Raw genomic sequence first — 8,976 nt, forward strand, 5'->3', positions numbered from 1 at the left:
ACTACACATATTATACTGCTATCTACCTCTCCAACATGTCCTGTAGCATTTTCAGGCACTGGATAGGAGCTGTTAGGGGTTTTACAGATAATGTGGATCCACTGTGTCGCCCAACCAATAGATCAGACTGGCAGGGCTGACAGCCGACTCTGGAAACCCGGATGCTCACAGCTGAAGACATGACTTGAAAAGTGAAGGTGACTAGGGAATCTAGCCGTATGCTGATAGCATAAGGTGGAAAGTCGCTGCCTATCAACAGCAGAGAATTCGCCCTGACAAGGGCGGCCCTACGCGGGAACCTGAGCGCTAATTAACCCTGTCAGGACTAGTCACCAGGAAGCCAGGAACTGGATAACACCAAGCTTTCTGAAGATTCTAGGAGTGAGCGAGCAAGTTCAGATCTGAGCTGGAAGTACTAAGCTGACAGCAGACTAAGCACCAACTGGAAACATAGGAACAGCAGGAGCAACTGCAACATGTGCATTCATGAAAGGACTCATACAATAACACCACTGCACAGGCTGTCAGGTCTGAGACATCTATATAGTGGTGAATAGATGACAAACAATCTGCAGCTGGGTGGGAGAGGCAGAACCAATTTAACCATGGATGTGCTGGGAAGAAGGCAATCACAGATTCAGAGAGCAACTCCCACATCTGCCAGACCTAACAGGTGCCTTGCAAGTCACTAAAGAGTAGTGCCAGGAGTTGTTACGAGGAAGTCTTAGGTCGCAGTACAGATTGAAGGGGCAGGCAGCATTGTTGGGAGGAAAGCCAGGAGTTGTTATCGGGAAGTCTCAGGTTGCTTGTTGTAGAGAAGGAGAAGAGGAGCTTGATCACGGCTGTAGGGCACAATAATCTTGTGCTGGTGCAGTGACAGGGTCAGGACTTTATAATGAGTCTGATTAGAAGCAAGGCGGGGCCAGGACAGGGTGACTAGATTAACAGGAGCATGGAACAAGGCTAGGTTCAGCAGGGGAGCTTGTCCAGCAAGCTGGATAGCTCACTGGGGAGAGACACCATCCAGAGCACAGGAGGTCCTTGGTACGAGTCCTGACCTGCTATCTATGATGTACTGCTCTATCCATATCTGCTAATACTACATGCACTGTACTGCTATGGTGGCCTGACATTCATGTTTTGGCCATGCGTAGAGAACAGATGTACTGCTGTAATGATGAATATAATAGCATATTGGAGTAATCAGCTCCCTCTGGGCCATAGTGAACACTCCAGCTCTGCCATCAATTTATCTGAGTCATGGGCACAACCGTTCGGTTTTGTTTTAATCCATTGAAGTTGAATAAATACACGAATTTTGGATTTAGAATAATAATTCCTCTTATCTTCAGTCAGCGTCCACACCCCGAGGCAATGTGATAGTAGAGGAGCCGCTGTCATCAACAGTCATTAGAGGCCTGGAAGATAACATTATCTGCTGTCAGGGAAGCTCATGAGCCGCAGGTAGAAGTGAATTTCCTGCATTTGTTTCTCATCACATATGAATGTACCCATGAGGCAGCAAACCCTCAGCTGTGAGAAGAATGAGGTCTTTACAGTTTTCAGCAACCACATGTAAGATTGGTTCTATTAACTGACAGCAACCAGATGATTGCAATAACTTTGAACTATTCGGGAGTGAAACATTGAGGCTTATCACGGTAGGATTGCTGGGAGTCCCACAAGCATTAGAAAAATAATGACATGATGCTTTATGGATTACCACAGCCCATCCATTGCTTATCCCTACCAAGAGGCCTACATGTATGCCTTTTAATGCAGCCCAGAACTTTTTGTTCTGATAACTGATGGGGTCCCAGGAGTCAGACCTCCACAAATGAAACAATGGTGGCCTACCAGAAAACTTGAAATCTCTTTAAGATAGTCTTCATTTTGGCTTGAACCAACAATTCCAACCACACAGGACACTGGGGCAGGAGCAGTGGGGAATAGTTACTTAGACAAGCATTTCATGTGTCGGTCAAGCTAAGGTGTCTTTCACACGAGCTTAAAGATTTTCAGACAGCCACATCATGTCCGAAAATCGCATAATCAAGGTTGAGCCGTGACTAGGTCGCAGCTAAATCTCACTTTTTTTTTTTTGCCCATACACATGCAATTCCTTCAGCCGGGAGAAATCTTCTAAAAGACTTCTAATAGAGCCAGCTGACATCGTTAAAGGCCCATTTACACGGAGCGATGATCGCTTAAAAATCGCTCAAACGACAGCGATCATTTTGCATAAACCATTAAGTAGCTACTCAGCTACTTAATAGCTTATTAGTGTGCAAATGAAGCCTTAGCTGAATGCAGTTAATAGCCGGAGGGCTCTTATCTGCATTCAGCTCCATTGTTCTCCGGCAGGTTAAGTAGCTGAAACAATGCTATCAGCACTACCCAAGGAGAACTCAGCGCGTGGTCCTGATAAGACCGCAGAATGATTTTTAGGCTAGCTTGAATTTAAAGGGGTTGTCCCGCGAAAGCAAGTGGGGTTATACACTTCTGTATGGCCATATTAATGCACTTTGTAATATACATTGTGCATTAAATATGACCCAAACAGAAGTTATTCACTTACCTGCTCCGTTGCTAGCGTCCTCATCTCCATGGTGCCGTCTAATTTCAGCGTCTAATCTCCCGATTAGACACGCTTGCGCAGTCCGGTCTTCACCCTTCTGAATGGGGCCGCTCGTGCCGGAGAGCTGCTCCTCGTAGCTCCGCCCCATCACGTGTGCCGATTCCAGCCAATCAGGAGGCTGGAATCGGCAATGGAACGCACAGAGCCCACGGTGTACCATGGGAGAAGACCTGCGGTCCACCGTGGGTGAAGATCCCGGCGGCCATCTTAGCAAGGTAAGTAAGAAGTCGCCGCAGCGCGGGGATTCGTGTAAGTACTATCCGTTTTTTTTTTTTTACCCCTGCATCGGGTTTGTCTCGCGCCGAACGGGGGACCTATTGAAAAAAAAAAAAAACCCGTTTCAGTGCGGGACAACCCCTTTAACGATCACTGAACAGTGCACGAAAAGGCCGGGTGTTTGGACACAACGATTATCACTCAAATGATCGCTTCTGGGCGATTTTTGAGCGATCAATGCTCCTTGTAAATGGGCCTTAACTTTATTGCCACCTGAACAAAGGACTTCCTATGGCCACATGTACATCAAAGGCTTGGCAGTTAAGAGAAAGGAAGAGAGGAATTACTATTGAGTCCACTCAGCTTTTCCAGGGTCCTGAAGGGCAAATTGATATGGATAGTTGGGGGACACTTTATCAATGTCTCTATATCACAGATCTTATGTTGGGTTTAGGGTATTTTTACATCTGTGCTCGGGTTCCGTTTTCCTGCTCTATTCGGGTCCATCTTATGATGGAATCAAACAGCACCCAATGGACCCCGTTGACTATAATGGAGTCCAATCACTTCCTCTCAGCTGGCCGGCATGTTACCTTCCGGTATTATGTGTTGCATCTGCAACGAACCTCTGAACAGAGAGTCCATCACAGATGTGAACCCACTTTTACATGGATTAGCTTGTGGACATGCATTTTTAGTCACCGCTGCAATATACTAATTTACATTACATGTACTTTGCCATGAGGTGAAAAGGTAGAGGAAAGAAATCCTTCTGAGCGGTTTGGCTGGATGCATATGCAGTGACCTAGACTTAGGAGGTGTTTAAGCAACGGGGCATAGATAAGATGGTAGTCACGGTGCCTCTGCTGCTCCTCCTAGCAGAGTGAAACAATGCCAGTCCTAAGGTCTAACTACTACAGGGGTAAAAAATATAGGCAGATATTACCGCCTTCTGCCTGCAGGGTCGGGCAGGGTAAGATGTGGAGTGCTACTACGGTAGGATTCAGGTAGGGGAAGGTGTTGGTTTGTCGTGATGCCAGTCCATATATGGGTAGGGACCCATTCCACACAGAAATAAGAAGTATAAAAAGTTGGAGAACTAAATAAAAAATGGGGGTAGTAGTCCTTGCTCCAGGAGCATCTATTGTGGTGCCTCAGTGCAGTATGCTGATGATGGGAAGAGACTCCAGGCAACAGACTTTAGATTAATAAACAATTTAACTCTTTATTGCAGGGAGAGAGGGGATAGTGGAAATTGCAAGAGAAACACACTTGAATTACATTTTGTAGGCATTGATTAATTTCTGAACTTTCCTCAGGGGATTGACACAAGACATTGCATTTGTAAATTTCCAGCTTTTCTCCCTGACTCGAATATTACATTGAATCTGACTTGCTGACTTTTTTTTTTTGCTTTTCTTTTCTATTCTCTGTCTCTCCTCTCTCTGCTCCACATTTCTTGCATTTTGCATACTCACACTTTTGACATCCTAGCTTCTCATCGCACTGGCTTTGGAGTGTAGATGTTCTCCTTGTTTCTCCCCGGTCTCTCTCTCAGGCTCCCCCGGACTAGACTCTCTCCAGGCCTGGACAAGACTCCATTCAGAAGACTTTGTAAAGATGATCGCCTTCTTCCTCTCCCGTCTCTATCTCTGAATTGTCTCCTCTCCATCCACTCCAGGACTAGACTGACTAACCCTGCTCACTCTCTACCTTTTATACCTTTCTTCTCAACCAATCCTAGGCTAGAAAGAAACTAACTATTTAATCCCAGACTAGCTAGGGATGATGACAAGTATGAGAACATGAAAGGTTAGATTCTGCAGAGTTATGCAGGGTTAGGTAGCATAGGCACATCTAATTAGCACCTTTAAAGTCATATACACATATTTAAAGCTATATACACTTAATTACATAACAGTGGCTGTAGCAGTGCTGTGAAACCCCAACTCTGGGGAACTATACATATGGCCCCTTTACCTGCATGCGACAAGGATATTTATGATAGCTTTTTCCTAATAAGTAATACTGCTAGCTTGAATGCATGTGGTGGGGTTTACTCATGCGGGCAAGCAATGTGTATGTGGGGCTCTCACGGATCTGTGCCCGTGCATATTCTGGCATCGCTATAGTATAGCGATCTATAATTTGTGAGCCTCGTGTGGCACAGAGTTCTAGGGCAGCATAAATGCAGTCCTAAACTCAATCCCCACATGGTGCAGGTAGCCGGCTTAAGGTTGACTCAGCCATCCATCCTTTCAAGGTCAGTAAAATGAGTACCCAGCTTGTTGGGGGGTAAAAGATGACTGGGGAAGGCAATGGCAAACCACCCCACAAAAACAGTCTACCAAGAAAATGACACGATGTGACATTACCTAAGGAGTCAGTCATGACTCAGTGCTTGCACCAGGGGACTTTACCTTTACCTATATGTGTAACTTACAGCAAATTTTGGATAAATTTATTTATACACGGGGATGTCTCTTTTTTGCATGCGGTAGATACATTTATGATAGCTATATGCTATTAGCTATTTCCGGTCATTGGAATACATGCTCAGAGTTGGCGCTAATTTGCTGGATCGCCCACCCATTACCAGTGCCATGTTTTGTGAAAGTATAAGTTTGCTTCTGAACCTCATCATGGCCATCCAGCCCCACGCAACCTCCAACAGTATAAACTTCATCAGAAACTTTGCCTGTAATACATTTGTGCTTGAGAAAGCAGAATTGCATCTCCGAAACGCGTTGCACTGTTCTTGCACCCTTTGTGTTTTCTATTAATGTAAGAAATCATTCTTGCCATACACCAGGGATCCAGGTTAGTGTTACCAGAGAAACATCTTACATTACCTGGCCTTCCTGAATACCAGGGGGTCCGGACGCTCTTTAGACGGCCCTTCTGAGTACTTCTAAGTTTAGTCAATTGTTTTATAGACAGACACTGTGGGCGCTGGATATTATCTTTACTATCCATTTACCTTTATGGCCGGGTCTTCCAGAAGGTCCAGGGTAACAGAAAAGCCCATACAATCTCCTAAGTCCCCTGTGAGGGTGATAGATAGTTTGCAGCCCTTTCTGTAAAGTCCAGCACTGCCTGTCTGGATCTTCCACCAGGGCCCGGGCTAAGGCAACCTGTAGTGAGCACCTTTCTCCTTCCAACAGAAGGTCCATGAAAATATCTGTATTAGGGCGATTCACACGAACATATTTGCAGAGGCATTTCCGCACATTAGTAAGTTGCACATATACCGTGCCCATTTGACGCCTTTGCTTACAATGGCTTCGTTCAGGCGAATGTGTTTTTTTGGCGCAAAATATTCGTGCAAGAAAAAATAGGACCCGCTCTATCTTTCTCTTTTATACGGGATAGCTCTTGACCTATCTTTGGCCATGTTATGCACAAAGCTGCCATAGACTTCTATGGCAGCTGAAAAAAGGGAGGGAGAGGGAAGCGGGGACATGGCTGATTTCCAGAGACACAAAAAGAAGAGTTCTTGTAATTTTTCTATGTTCAGTATTCCTTTAACCCCTTAGTGACCAAGCTTGTTTGCGCCTTAATGCCCAGGCCAAATTTTGCAAATCTGACATGTGTCACTTTAACATGGAAAAACACCAGAAAGGTTTTGCATATCCTAGGGATTCTGACATTGTTTTTTCGCCACATGTTGTTCTTCATTTAGGCGGAAAAAAAAAACCAATAGAATTTGTGTTTATTTAATAAAAGCGCCAAAATTGGGAAAATATTGAAAAAATCGTCATTTTTTCACATTTCCGACTGCAATATCTTAAATATGTGCAAACATAAAATAGAAATTTTTGCTAAGATTTATATTTCCACCCGTGTACTTTATTTTGTGCGCACATTGGAAAAACTTTCGTTTTTTTTAACCATTTAGGAGACGTACAAATTTAACATTACTTTTTAGCATTTTGAGGAACACTTTGTTTTTCTACACCAAGCCAAGATTAGAAAGGCTCATGAGTGTCAGAATAATAGATACCCCCACAAATGACCCCATTTTAAAAACTACACCCCTTAGTGTATTCACTGAGGGGTGTCATTAGTATTTTGACCCCACAGTTTTTTTTCAGGAATTAATTCAATTTAGAGGGGAAAAAGTAAAATTTCATATTTTTGCAAATCTATAATTTTAAAGACATATTTTTTTCCTATAGTTTACATGGAAATGAGGATACACCCCAAAATGGATACCCCTGTTTCTCCCGTGTTCAGAAATATACCCATTGTGGCCCTAATGTTATATCCAAGTCCACAACAGGGCCCAAAATGAAAGGAGTAGTCAGTGTCTTTCAAAACAGAAATTTTGCTTGAAGTCCTTTTAGGCCCCATAGCACACATGTAGAGTTCTTGAGCGCCCAAAACCATAGAAAACCCCCACAAATGACCCCATTTTGAAAACTAGACCCCTTAAGGAATTTATCTAGTGGTGTACTGCATATTTTGACCCCACAGGTTTTGAATGAATTCAAGCCAAGCAAAAGGAAAAATTGTGATTTTTGTTTTTTTTGGCAATTCTGTCATATTAAAAACAGCTTTTTTTTTGTACAGCACACATATGAATGAAGACTTGCACCCCAAAATGGATACCCCTGTTTGTCCTGTTTTAGGAAACATACCCATTGTGGCCCTAATCTTATGTCTGTATGCACAACGGGGCCCAAAATGAAAGGAGTAATCGGTGGCTTTCAGAACATAGATTTTGCTTGAAGTCCTTTTAGGCCCCATTGCCCCCTTGTAGAGTTCCTGAGCGGCCAAAACCATAGAGAACCCCCACAAATGACCCCATTTTGAAAACTAGACCCCTTAACGAATTTATCTAGGGGTGTACTGTGTATTTTAACCCTACAATTTTTGAATAGATCTAAGCAAAGCAGTAAGAAAAAATTACAATTTTCATTTTTTGGGCTATTGTGTCAATTTAAACACAGGTTTTTTGTACAGAACATATAAATGAAGACTTTCACCCCAAAATGGATACCCCTGTTTGTCCCGTGTTCAGAAACATACCCATTGTGGCCCTAATAGACTTACAGGACCCATGGCTAGGCCTACAATGAAAGGAATACCCGTTGGATTTCAGGGTACAACTGAATAAATTCCAGGCCCCATTGCCCACTTATAGAGCCATTGAGCGGCCAAAACTATAAAGAACCCCCACAAATGACCCCATTTGGAAACCTGACCCCTCAACAAATTCATCTAGGGGTGTACTGCGTATTTTGACCCCACAGTATTTGAATTAATCTAAGCAAAGCAGAAGGAAAAAGTTACGATTTTCAACTTTTTGGGCAATTTTTTAAATTTAAAAACAGTTTTTTTGTACAGCGTACATAGGAATGAAGACATTCACCCCAAAATGGATACCCACGTTTGTCCTGTGTTCAGAAACATACCCATTGTGACCCTAATTTACTTACAGGACCCATGGCAAGTCCTATAAAGGAGGGAACACCCGTTGGATTTCAGGGTGCAACTGAATAAATTCCAGGCCCCATTGCTTATTTGTACGGAATAAAAATTGACTCCCTAAAAATTTTCCCCCTGCACCACCCCCACACACTCCGCGCCCTTTTCGGCGTTCGTAAATCTTAGATAAAAGTAATAATATGAACTGTGTGGTATTTCTGAAGACAGGGGTAATTACGGAGGCTGGTTGGAATGGGCCCATGGGCAATAAAACCGGTATCCCCCCTCCTCTCATGCTTTTTGGGGGTATTTCTTGACCTCAGTGGCTGGTATGGGGTGTAAAAAGTGGCACTCTGTGAGTCTCTGTAAGCTTGCTGAGGTGCGGCGGTCTCACACAGAAGGCGCTCAACAAGCTGCTCCTGGAACTGCATGAAGGCGAGCGTTCCCGGGGCTTCTTGTAAAATACGTATTACAGGTAGCGGTCTGAATAACGCTGGGCTCACGCAGCCGTAGGCGGAATCCGCTTGCGGAGGCCCGCAGCAGATCCCATCTGTGAGTCCGGCTGTGACCCTGCGTACGGCCGCGTAATGTACTGCGCATAACTGCGTACTTACACGGGCGGTCATGCGCAGTACACTTTTTTTTATTTGTATTTCCTGCACCGTCGCTTAGCGATGACACGGGTACCCACA

Source organism: Eleutherodactylus coqui, chromosome 5 (assembly GCF_035609145.1).
Source record: "Eleutherodactylus coqui strain aEleCoq1 chromosome 5, aEleCoq1.hap1, whole genome shotgun sequence".
NCBI classification, from domain to species: domain Eukaryota; kingdom Metazoa; phylum Chordata; class Amphibia; order Anura; family Eleutherodactylidae; genus Eleutherodactylus; species Eleutherodactylus coqui.